The sequence below is a fragment of the Triturus cristatus genome, chromosome 12 (assembly GCF_964204655.1).
Source record: "Triturus cristatus chromosome 12, aTriCri1.1, whole genome shotgun sequence".
Taxonomy (NCBI): Eukaryota; Metazoa; Chordata; class Amphibia; order Caudata; family Salamandridae; genus Triturus; species Triturus cristatus.
The window spans coordinates 657,820,583-657,833,911 of NC_140595.1; the positions used below are offsets into that span (position 1 = coordinate 657,820,583).

Consider the following 13,329-nt stretch of genomic DNA (forward strand, 5'->3'; position numbering starts at 1 on the left):
AGTGGATGGATCTCGTGATGGATGCTGTTTCCTTCTCACTGAGGATGTTCCACGAGGTGAGCTGGTGTGCGAGTGCATTGGTAGGCGTAATTCGGTTCCTACTGTCCTCGGTGGGAGTTGGGTGCGAAGTCTTGGTAGATGGTGTTGATTTTGCTGTGGAAAAAGTCAGAGAGGATTATGTAGCGCAGGGAGCCTGCGAGGGTGTGATGTTGTTTTTGGTTACCGAGGGGTTGGTGAACTCCTCTACTATGTTGAAAAGGTACTTGCTATTGGAGCTGTTCTTGATGCGAGTGGTTAGGGCAGTCTTCTTCAAGAGATGGTGGTATCGGTTGAGGGCATCTTTAAGTGTTTTTGGTCCTTGAGGGTCTTACTGGTGGGCCATCTTCTCTCCTTGTGTCTGCAGTCCTGTTTCTTGCTTTTCAGTTCTGTCGTGAACCAGCTGAGGTGTTGTGTTTGCTTCTTGCGGTTGGTGGGTCAGTGCTTGCCCTGAGGCAGTTAGCGAAGTTGTCTGCCGCTTCGTTCACTGTCTTTGGTAGTGGTAGATATAACGGGAGTTGAGGGCGATACCTTTCGTTGCTCTGATACCTTTGCCCAACTGCGCCGTGTCTCGCTGGCAATGGGGGCAGGTGTATTGGTGGAGCTTCGAGTTGATGAAGTGGACGCAGTGGAGGTTGGTCCAGGTGAGCTGCTCGGTGTGGGTGTATTTTACGCTGTTGCTGGCTGAGAAGTTGGGGTCGAGTGTGTTTCCTGCAGTGTGGGTGGAGTTGGTGACCAGTTGTTTCAGTCTGAGGTTGGCCATACTTTCTAGAAGGTTGGCCGTGTTTGCATCTTTGGTGTTCTCAAGGTGAAAGTTGAGGTCTCCTAGGAAGATGTAGACATTTGATTCAATGGCAATAGGGGCTATTAAGTCTGGGATGACGTTGCAGGAGATAGGGCAGGGTCCTGGACGTCTGTAGGGGTGGGTGCCTCTGATGGTGGTTTTGATGTTTGTTTGGAGTTGGAAGTTGAGGTGCTTCATGAAGGTGGTGGAGTCGTCTGTGGTCGTACAGCATTTGAGGTTCTCCTTGTAGATTATGGTGATGCCACCACTGTTTCTGTTGGATCGGTCCTGGTGTACAATCTTCTATACATCGGGGGTGGCTACTGCAATGTCTGCAGCGGATGTGGGGTTCAAGCAAATCTCTGTGATGAAGACTGGATTCGGGGAGTGAGTTGTGATGGTGTCCCAGTTGTCCATAGCATGTTTTCCGAGTGAGTGTGCATTGATCAGCAGGCAGATCTTTCCGGAGCTGCTGCTGTCGGCCTTGTTGGTGGGTGTGTGTGACATAGTGTGGCTGATGGGTGGTGTTCTAGGTGGTGCAGGTGAAACAGCAGTTCCTGCAGGAGAAAGGGCCTTCAGTGGTCCTGGGGGAGGCAAGGGCATAGTTGTTGTTGTTGTCCTGGTGTCCTGTGTTCAGGGCTTGAAGTTTATCCAAGGTGAAGCGGTGGCAGTTTTTGGGGGTTGGGGTCCTGGTGCTGGCTGTGGTTCTGGAGCTGAGTGTGGTTGAGGCACTGGGCGTGGTCCAAGCTTGTACGTGGTGAGCCCTCTGCATGCGTCTGTTGCATGGATGCGCTGCCGTCTCCATGCCGGATGGAGCTAGGCGCTGGGGGGAGGGAGTGGTGATGGACCTCTGCAGGGGTGGTACGAGGCAGGAGGGAGGGGCGACTTACCAGGAACCATGGTGAAAGAGGAGTGGCCATGCCCAGCCTCATAAAGGCTCAGACGGTCCTGCCTTTGGCCCGAGTTTTGCCCGGGCACCGCCCGTGCACGTCCTGTAATGCGGGTGTCAGTGTGGGAAGATATGGCCAGCAGAGATGGGGAACAGGAAGCGGGTCTCCTCCCAGTGGCAGAGGCTGCTGGGAGGTGTAGTCTGTGTCTGCGGGAGTGAAAAGAGCAAGTAGAAACTCGCCGACAAAGAACAAACAACAAGCCCAGGTTGGACAGAATTCGCAAGCGTGACTTAGGCAGTGATAGAAGTGCATTAAAAAAGGCACTTTTTCCTACATTGGCCCGCATGTAAAGACACCCAGGACACCTACTGTTCCACATTCGGCAATCAAATAAAGTTTTTTGTATTACAAATAAAGAAAATATATAGTGCATCGTTCAAGTCGAGTTGCCATTAACAGAAAAGAGACCATCAAAATGTACCCAAGCATGCCACCAAAAAGATATTGGCGGAGAACAGGGAAACTGAACAAACCACCACTTCGCAGACACTAACATTCAATGCATTTTGCATGTTCCCTTGTCATGCCAGTCAGAAAATATGTAAGGTGCTGTATTTTGCCTCTGCAGGGACTGCCACACTTCCTGCACTGCACCCTTCCTGCACTGCACCCCTCCTGCAGTTAACAGCAGCCTTGCACTTGATAACATCCAGACCCGCAGCTGGCACGCGATTCCTGCCCTTGATGGCAGCTTTGTGCCCTGCATTTTTTAACAACCCTACCGCCAGCCCCCACAGACTGCACTTGGCAACAGTCCCGCCACCCACGGCCCCCACGCCTCGCGCTCCATGTCAGCCCCGCCGGTTCCCCTGCAGCAGCTAACAGCCTTGCTGCCCCGCCCCCTCCCCTGCACTTGATGGCCGCACTGACAGCAGTGCTGAGTTGCCGCCGACCTCTGACCCCCAGCTGCTAATTAGGGCCTGCAGTGACAGTTCAAGTGCTGCCCTCAGTCTCCGAGCCGCTTCTAATTGGAGCCGCGTCTCATTTCTCAGACATTTGTCAGACCTGGCCAGCACACTGCATTATTATTTTCTTTTTTTATATTTATCATTCAGCTGCAGGCGGGGGAGGGGAGAAGCTGCAGAGGCGTCCTCTTAAACCCCGTGCCAGCTGCATCCAGATCTCGCTCAGGCTGGGCCCAGCGTGCCTGACTCAGCCCCGCACGAGGGATGCTTCACGCCTGGTGGCGGATGTACAGAGTGAAAACACACGCGTGGCCAGAGGTCAAAGGGGCCCGATCTAATATGTCTCCTTCCCTCAGCCACCAGCCCGGACAGGTCACCCCCACCTAATCCCTCCAACTTCATCTGTTCCCCTTTTTTTAGTCCACAATCTGACCTGCCTCCTCCACTCTGAACCCAGTGTGACAAGCCTCATTCTTTCAGACTCCTCACCAGCCTTACAGGCCCCTCTCTGTGCCCACCCCATTCTAATGCAGTCACACAATCTGACATGTCTCCTTCTCTCGGCACCACAGTTAGAGACTAGACACATCTCACTCTTTCCACCTCCTCCCAGTTGTGTATCTCCCCCTCAGCCCTCCCTTTGACCCATCTCCTTGTCTGCCTCCCCAGCCTGGAATGGACTTTCAGGGCAGACGACCCTGGCCATGAACATCTATTCTAGATAGATGTCCAGGTCACCACACCGTTAGCCCAGCCAAGGTGACGGAGATGCAGTTGAGAAAGGTGGAGTCTGCAGGGCACAGACACCTCATCCGTTATGGGTCAGGATTTTGGGCACAATGCCAGGTAGACATTTTATGGAGGCTTGGGCCTTATGGTGAGCGGGCTATGGGCAAGGGTAGTAGAGTTGAGCTTTGTGGTACAACCTCATGCAATGCAATGACCATTACTGGCATAGCAAGTCAGATATGTCTTGCTGCGAGGGATTCTGGAATGTCGTAAATTGTGGTTTTGCAGTGCTTAATTTGTAACAAAAAAAAATCCATGGCCTTGTCAGGAGGCCACTGCAGCTTGCACCACCCTTTGCCCTGGCGAGCACTGCCAATGACACTACCAACATTACTATTAACCATCACACTCTTACAACTGTGACAATTCAGACTCTTCCAGCCCCTCAAAGCTATGAGAATGGCCTGGGCAGCAGGTATTAACCATTTGTCATGTATATTGAATAAATAATCAACAGCTGTTGTCCTCATCTCTAAATTAGATAGACAGCACCACTATGTGGCAGGCTGTCATAAGGGCCGGTGTTCACAAATATGTGCTGGTGCAGAGCGCCGGAAACCACTGGCTCAAATTAAGCAGTGTTATTTTGCATTGCCTTTCAAGGCTGAATCATATGAATTGCTGGTTTTTCCATGGCCCTTCAGGAGACATGCAAACGCATAACTGTGCCACCCACTAATAACAGATGTAGGTCACTCAAGGCAACACTCTGCAGGTATGCATACAGAGGGCTAAGGAGCTGGAGCAGTAAGCACCCTCCTCGCCCATCTGAGCAATCCTCAGGCCCTGCATTCAGGCATTTGTGACTTAATCTGTGGGTCCATGAAGCACAGAAGCACAAGCCACATAGCAGAGGGCACGATCTCCATTGATTCCATGTGGGAGGATAAGGGATTTTGGAAATTCAAATTGGTAGTAAGTTTCCTTTTACAGGATAGTTTCAATCCCACATTGAAAATAGGTGTGGTGTGTTCGCAGTGAAAGGTGTGAAGCAGACTTGATGAATGCCACTTTCAAAACATAAATGGCATTGCCAGGTCTAGGAAGTTATTCCAGACTCCTGCCAGTAGTAAGACATGCAGATGAATTGAAAGATGTGAAGCCATAATGGGTTTCTCAAAGGCTGGGAGAGAGAAGGGTTTGCATGGCAAAAGAACAGACTACATCGTACAATGGAGTATTTGAAAGGCTGGAAGGGCAGGAGCAGAGTCAGACAAGGAAGAGCTGTGGGGGATGTTGGTGGTTTCAGAACATAAGACAGACAAAGGTTCATCAAATGCAGACTAAGTAACTAGGAATCAATCAATCAGGATTTGTAGAGCACAGATGCATCGCCCATGAGGGTCTCGAGGCGCTGGGAGATCCTGCTACCTGTTCTCCTATTGGTCCTTCTGAACTGCTAGAGCGATGCTGAGGCTCTGAGGTGCAGGGGGAGGTTATTGCAGGCCTGAGCTGCTAGGTGAGACAAGGAGCAGCCGCCACTGTCCGTCTGGTGGATTCATTGGGTGGCTACTAGGAAGAGGGATTCGGAGTGGACATTCCGGGTAGGTTGGTGAAAATAAATTCGATTGTTGAGGTACACCGGTCCTTCATTGTGTAGCGCCTTTCAAGCCAGTAGGTCTGGGGCTCTTTTGGACACACGTAGGCCAGCATGTTGAAAAGGAGACATTTCAGAACAATGTGTTGCCTTTGAAAGGCTGGAAGGGTCGGGCGCAGTCAGAGACATGTAGGGATTTGAGGTGAGGCTTCTAACTGTCCAGGCAGTGGCTGGGTCGGACACAAGGAGGCGCGTAGGTGTATGGAGAAGTTCCAGGAAAGGATATTACTTCTGACAAGCCAAGAAAGTTGAGGCAGAAGCAGACCATGTAGTGCTAGGATATGTTGCTTCTTTGTGTGGGGCTTTACGCCACCAAAAGGTCACCTCAAAATACTGTGGGAATAAAACAACAGCTGTGAGGAGAAAGAAGTAACCAGCAAGGAGGAAAGGTGGGGGCAAGATTACAGGAATAGAAGGAATGCGCCCTATGGGACGAGTGGTCTTTTCTAAAATGCTAATATCACAAATTACCAATCCGTAAGGTTCTATTAATATTTGGTTTTACATGTTTGACAGAAGACAGGAACAATGGTAGCAGGGATGTTTAGAGGCGGGGGATTTAGTAGGGAACAGTAGAAAATCCACCTTTTCGCATTGCTCTTCTCATTTGTGTCTGCTGGTATTTTGGCTGCGTATTGAGGAATCACTGTCTCTCAGTGCATGTGTTTCCTTTAAAAGTGCATATAAATTGTAAGGCGTATTATATGAGTGCTTGAACTCCACTTAAATGCACTGTATTTACTTCCACTGCAGGTGCAGGCCTCTTCTTTCCAAGAGGAAGCTGCAGAGGGACAGGCCTGATCCCTTTTACATGCACCCCAGGGGCTGGCAGCCTAGAACTGGAGGAGTGAAGATAATCTCTCTTTCCTAGAAGGCACCAGGATCAAATAGCAAAGGAATGTGCAGTGGGAGTGGAAACAAGGCCCATTGCTACAGCTGAAGCTTAAGGGAAGGTGGGATGGGAGAGTGGAGAGACTTATGGTTTACGCCTGCTTGTCTAGGAGGCCCTGGGTTCATGGCCACCAAACCAGTTAAGGAGACACCAGTGTTGTTTTTACATGTAAGGAAATGAATGTATATAAACTTCGCAAGGTGTGGGCCATTTTTTTTTACCACTAAAAGTTGTGGCAACTTCAGAGGCACAGGCTCATCCATTATAAGTTTGTCAGTAAGGGCTACTACGCCCCCAAGCGGTGGGGACTGATGGACAGTGCCCGCTCCTCGGAGTGCCCTCGATGCCCCACAGAGCACGCACATTTTATACACCTGGTTTGGCACTGCGGTCCTATATGTGCCTACTGGGGCTGTATTACACAAAGTACCCCGGGGGCGCAACGGGCGTTTGTGCCAGACTTATTCCCCCCCCCCGGGGCTCTTTGGTATTACAGAAGGGGCGGTAGATGCTTTTGCAGCCCCCTTCAGTAATATTGATAGCGCCGGCGCACATAAAGCACCAGTGCTATCGTCAGGGGGTGTCCCCTTGTTTGCATGGGGATGTGCCCCATGCAAATGAGGGAATCCCTTTGCCTCTGCACCCGCGCTGTATTACAGACGTGGGCGCAGAGGTAGAGAAGCTCTCAGGAGGCGCACAGTGCACCCCTTGAGAACAGCCCTCTGGAGGAGGGTGCACTGACTGCGCCCAACTGCAAGGGGTGCCTCTAATCTTCCTTCAAAAAGCAATCGGGTTGCCGCCTGCACTGTGAAAACACGGATAACCTTTAAGGCAGCTGCTCCGTTTTTCACTGGAATACACTGCCCCCAGGGCAGCGAGTTCGCGGCTGCCCTCAGTGCAGTGCAATCCTCATATTATCGCGCATTTTTCTTCATTGCGCTGGGTGCACCTTTTTAAAGGTGCGCCCAGCGCAATAAAGGAAAATGCACCACATGTATAATGCCGCCCCTGGTCTTTGCTGGTCCCTGTGGTTAGTGAAATTGTGGTACCTCTCCTGCCCTGCACGTCTCTTTATTTATTATTGGGATTCATAGCAGATGTCTCCTGGTCGCCCTTTTTTGCTCCTGGAACGGTGATGTGTAATCAGGCCCTAAACCTCACATTTGCGGCTGACTGTGGGACGTGGTATCCTCCAAAGAAACTGCTGAAACATATGCAGCCATGAACGCAGCTGAGAGATATTTGGGACCTCTTTGGAAATACATGGAAGGACAGAGGGAGAGCGGTGCTGTCCTTACTTCGGGGGGACACTGCTCAGAATGTAATTGCTTCACTGAATGTGGGGGGTTCCCCGGTATATTCCCTTTGTGATGACTGTACGACATGATTGAACATGACCACCACAATTGGATACTTCTTTTTTACAGCTTTGAGAGGGTGAACACTCCTTGTGGTGCTGTTTTTCTTCTACATTGCTAACCAAGGATTGCGCCTATGTGTGATTCATCATACTTGCTGTCAGCTTTGTACATATGGATTTTTCTTTTATTTCGGTTCTGTTTCTTTGTTCTTTATCTCTGTTTGCTACTGTTCACAGGTTTGAAACCTTTGAATACAATCTCTTCATTGATAAACAGTTGTGACACTTTGAAACGTGTGAATTGACATTTTCCTGTATGGAGTTTTAGCCATAAATGGGAAACTTGTAGTAAACATCAGAGTGGCTGCGGTGGAGTACAGAAGTAAGGACATTCCACCATCTCGGCTGGGTTTGTTATGTCTGATGGTGGTTGAGATCAAAGCTTGTGGTTTACACTGACATACTTCACTTGGCGAAGTCGGCAACGTCACAAGTGGGAAAAGACCTGGACACACATCCATAACCAGAGGAAGGCAACTGGAAGTCACATATGGTCTTTTAGCCACTTCCACTAAACCTTCTGAATGTACTCAAGAGACAGAAGACAGCTCGAAGTCTGAACCCGTTGGAAAATGGCCAGACCACAATTGTGTCTGGTGTACAACGTAGAAGCAGAAGAGAGAAAGCTGGAACAACAAGAGTGGATTGAACATACCCATGTCAAAAAGTCCATGTTCTAACAGTGGATCAGACTGAGCTGATCTCCTGGTGGCCTCCAGGGACACAAAAGGGCACCAAAGAGGGCTCCTCTTGTGAAGTGGACCGGTTGACCATCTGTACCTGCTTTGGCACTGAACTGTGTGTAGGTTCTTTGCTGGAGCTAGGAAGTCCGTGACAAAGCCAACTTCTACTAACTGTGAACTGGTATTTGGAAAGAAAACTCCCCAATGGAAGGGGAGGATTCTGGTGTCAACACCAAAGTCTGAAATTGCAACGGGAAAGGCAAAGGCACCGTCTTCTAGCCTAGGTGATGCCAGAGAGGCAGAAGACTCTGTCTGCTATGGAAATGCACGCCAGGGTCACTCTCATAGGAACATTTGAAAAATTGGAAGCGGTGAACTGTGCCAACCTTCAAAAAGCAACTGGACTTTCATCCAATGTGGCCTAAATGAAGGCAAGTGGCAGCTTGGGGTCGCGTTGTGCTCCTGAGGTGGGGGGAAGCCTCCAGTGACCAATTGTAACACACAGGACCATTCATTGATTGTCCGTGCAGAATGAAGAAGTGCAGCAGAAAGGAACTGCTACTTTCGAATTATGCATTTTTGCAGTGACATCCAATTTTTTTCATTTTGGTATTCATTTAATCGTAAAATACTTTTTTCATTTCACTACATTGACTTGGCAGACTTAATGAGTGATTCCCTGATTGAAGTGTTGTGTTGGTATTGCTATTCTCTAACGTGCATGGTAAATGTGTGTGTTAAACCCAACAGAATTGGCAATTCTTTGTAGGATTCAAGCTAGTAAATACGGTTCCTCACAGTCATTTCCTATTCTGTGGGGTTTAACTCCTAATTGCACTGTACTGGCATTTATGGGAAATTTCCACCCTGCCACTACCATGCAACCCCTCATCAGGGCCTTAGAAGAAGCACACCTTCCACACAAAAAGAGCTCGGGTGGCAGGGAGGGCTCCTCTATGATTGCGGAGGAGCGCCGTCTCCTGCTAAAAGATGAAAAATAAAATGATAATAAAAGAATTTTGCTGTCAGTTTATTTTTGCCTGTATGACAGCCGGCAACGCAAGTCTTCAGCGGGGCGGGGCCAGGCAATCCTGGGTGGCAGGCATGGTAGGGGAAGGAGTGGTGGGCACTTTTAAGTGTACATGTCAGTTTGGCCGGCATCTTAGGCTGGCCAAACAGACATGCGCACTTAGGTTTCACCAACTGAGCTGTGCTGCAAAGCCGGGTTGGAGAAAGGCCACAGGCTCCCAGGCTCAGTCTGAGTGGCAAACCAGGCAGCTCAGACCAATTGCAGCGCTTCTCTCATGCTGGGAATGGTATTCGAAGCATGAGAGAAGTGCCTGGATTGGCATCTGGAAGCCTGCGCAGTGTGCAGCTGGAGTCGAGGATCGGGAAAGAGAAGCAAGGCGGCGGCCATCGGAGTCGCAGGTAAGTGCAATTTTTAATAATATTAATTTTGTCTTCCATTTTGATTGTTTTCCTTCCTCCGCCGCACCACTAAGCAATGCGAGCAGCCGCCACTGTCAGGCGGTCCCTCTTCTTAAAGGAACGGACTCTGTCCCCCCCCTCCTGTATGGAGTGAGGCCAACACCACAGAGAGGGCTGAGGGACCAGGATGTAAAACTGTAGCAGTAGACATCCTTGGAGTCTACAGTACAAATGTATCCCACGTCATTAAAATGAGCAATAAGTGTCCGGTGTTAGACGTTGTTGCAAACCTATTAATGTACCTGGACAGATATGGTATGCACTTTCATTCAGTACAGCCATCATTATCAGCACCTCAAAACATCAGAAAGGAGGAACGAAGACTCTATGTTGGGAAGGATGTGGTCGGTTAAATTGCCCCTTGCATAAAGACCTACAAAACAGACAGATTAATTTCTGAATTTGAACCTAAAAATGGCGGATATTACGGTGTGGTGTCCTAGTGATATTGGGTGTGACGAGAGAGAAATTAGCTCTGCTATCCTCTGTCTCTCATCTTTTCCTCCTGCTGAAGTTCCAGGCCACACACAGTGTCAACCTTTACTTGATTGAGCTAAAATGATTCCCCGAGAGTCAGTAAGGAGTACCCCTAACCTGTTCTGCCCCACCATATGCTGCTCCCGGAACTCACTAAAATATACTCTCATCCTTTCGGGGCCCGGCTTTAGTTGTCGGAGATCCCTCCGAGCCCTTTGCACTACAGTGGCACTCCCGGAAAGACCAGGAACCAGCTAGGTGCAGAGATTTCTACTGCGCTCAGACTGGGTGCAGAGGTTACCAGATCACTCCGCATACGTGTAACCCTGTGCCTCCATTCCCAGGCTTTCCTTTTACAAATCACTTGCAGGGGATGAAATTATCCACTGGTCTGGGAAGTAGATCACAACTGCCACACATTCCACACAAAGTAGGATTCTACAATTATGCGGCAGTAGGGCAGATTCCCGTTAAGGCTTAGGACGCACCAGGTGGACAAAATGTTTTGTGCCTTTCTTGGCTGCAATTTAGATCGAGAAAGGCCATCGGTTTTTCAAACAATCTGTTTGGCTAACCAGCAGCCAATAAAATTGACGCCTGTATGCAGGGCTGTCTAATTGGCGGGTGCGTTGTTTTACTTGCTGAAAAATTGCTAGAGTCTTAACTGAGGTGATAGGCTGCCCCGTAACAAATCAAAATTGCGCACTGCACACTGGCTAATTGGATTGGCGGAAGGTGGTAATTGAATTGTTGGTGCTGGAAGTCCTGCAGGATTGAGATGATAGCGATCCCAAGAGGCCGAAGTAAGGTGCATAATCACATGATTTTCATGAATACCCTGCATGCCGGATTCTGCCAATGCTCCCGGGCTGAGCCACTGCCCATGTGCTCTGGGGTAGCAAGCAAAGCCCCCTCTAATGATCACACCTGTGCCAATAATGTACCACAAAGAAACTGGCGTGAATGCATGGAATGAGCATACAAAACTAAGCCCAAAAATGAATGGACTGACCACTAGCTCCTCGCAGTAAAGCACTTTGACACCTTATCAGCAGTAGTAAGAGCTATATAAATGCATTTTAAATTTAATATAGACGTTTGCAGGCAACAGCTCAAAAATACTAACAAGCCAAAAGTAACAAGAAATTCGTTCACTGCCATTTTCCCTCCCTCTCCATGTGAGCTCCTAAGACAGATCTCTTCAGCTTCATAGCTGGGTATCTCAAAGGAGGAAAGCCTATCACGGACCTCTGCAGGACACCAGCCAGTCAGAGTAGAGCAGTGCTTAATTTGAGCCGGAGCTTTCCGGTGCTGAGCACCGGCGCTTAATTGGTTTCCGGTGCTCGGCACAGGGACCTAATTGTCAACACCACACTTAGGGCAGCCTGCCACAAGTTGGCGCTGCTCATGTAATTTAGAGAACAGCAGATCAACAGTTGTTTAGGAAAACAATATACATAAAAAAAATTACTAATACCTGCCTCCCCAACCATTCCTTTAGCTTTGAGGACATAGAATAATCTGAACTGTTGCATTTACATGCGAGAGAAATGGTTAGTGGTTGTTTTGGCAGCGAAGACAGGGGTGATGGGTGGTGCCAGCTGCAGTGGCCTCCTGGTCAGAGCCCTGGCACTTAATATTTTACAAATTAAGCACTGGAGTAGAGTGAAGTCAGATCAGGTTTGCTGTCAGGCTGCATCAGTGAGCTGAACACTGATAAAATCTGGAGCGATGTTTCGATCACAAGTTTGAATGCATGCAGGACCGACTCGACCTTCCATCCTTCGGAGGTCGGTAAACTGAGCACCAGTAACACTTGTTATTTATAGCGCTTAAAAATAGACATACTACATGAAAGAACAAGATAATGATTAATTTGCTATAAGTGGTGCTGGTTACAATCTATGTGTAACTTTCATCTTCTTATCTAGCACGCCCTTCTCCACCTCTCCCCGTCCACCCCATCCTCCCGCTACTCATGTTCATCTCTGTGAGTCACCACATTTGTTCACTGCACTTCCTGATGTCTTTGTTTCTAAGGTGGAGGAACATGTGCTTGGAGATTAACCAGCAGCCTACCACCTTGGCTCCATCAGCAGTGGGGGAGGGGTGGAGGCCACCAGAGGCCTAGAAGTAAGCACAGAAGAACCTAGTTCATTTGAGTTTATTTGTAAAAGTAACAAACCCACAAATGTCATAAAGGTGAGAATTAGAGGCTACATTTTCCCTTCATTTTGTGGTTTTAAAAAGGGTGCAGTATAATGATGTTTCAAATGTATTGAAATATTGATTTGGCTAATTGTATCTACTTTTTAATGCCAAAATTAGAGAATAATTAGAAAATGTTTCCTTTTGTAGGCATGAATTTATTGTAAAAAAAAATCCAAAAAATGGTGCTTCAGGGGCCCACACTACAGGGGTGATATTCTACTGTTTATTGATATCAGAGGGCATCCCATGACCGGGAACCCTGCATCTCTAGTTCTGTAAATGGGTACTACACGTGCACAGTAACAAACCAGGCCATGCAAACTTTACTGCCTGCCTGCTATGTAATGCAATTTCCGTCTGTTTTTCTTTACAGTATGTATGTAAAGCGCTCTGATACCCACGAGTCAAGCTAGCGCTATATAAAACTTTTAAAATAAAAAATAAATAAATAAGCAAACTGTGTAGAATCCCGCTATCTTTATCAGATGGTGAGCACATGAACATATAAAGCAGACCTATTGTCTTTTTCAAAAAGTCACCACAATCATTTATCAATAACTAGAAACCAAAGCTTTCCTTAATACACGCACGCACACATAGCAATGCTTACTAAAAGTTAAAAAATATTCAATATAAAATATTTGTATTAAAATCACCTATAAAGGTGTATTTGAAGCTGTGTTTTAGTGCTCAGGGCAGGGGACAGGAAAGGGGCAGTTTTTAGGCCGAGGGGGCAGTTGGGTTAGGGCAGGGGGGAGGTGATGTACGTTTTAGGGGGTTGGGCTGGTTTTAGGGCTCACGGAGAGGTGTTGGGGTCCGAGTAGTTTTTAGGGGGCTGAGTTTTAGGGCTCAGAGCAGGGGATGGGAAAGGGGCACTTTTCAGGCCAAGGGGGCAGTTTAGTTGGGACGGGGGTTGGTTTTAGGAGTGGGGGCTGGTTTTAGGGAGAGGGGCTGGGGTTGGAGTAGTTTTTTGTGGCTAAGGGTCAGTTTTAAGGATCAGGATAGGGAGTCGGGGTAGTTTATAGGGCTGGGGCAGGTAGACTAGACTGCAGGAGGGCCGAATTTTAGGGTTCAGGGTAGCGGGGCAGGAGTATGAT

At 48.4% G+C, this 13,329-nt stretch overlaps 1 protein-coding gene across 6 annotated transcripts in view; it reads right to left on the reverse strand.

Annotated features, from left to right (window-relative positions):
• Positions 1-13,329, reverse strand: part of GSE1 (Gse1 coiled-coil protein) — a 1,027,427-nt gene that overhangs the window by 454,850 nt on the left and 559,248 nt on the right. The window lies entirely within an intron of this gene.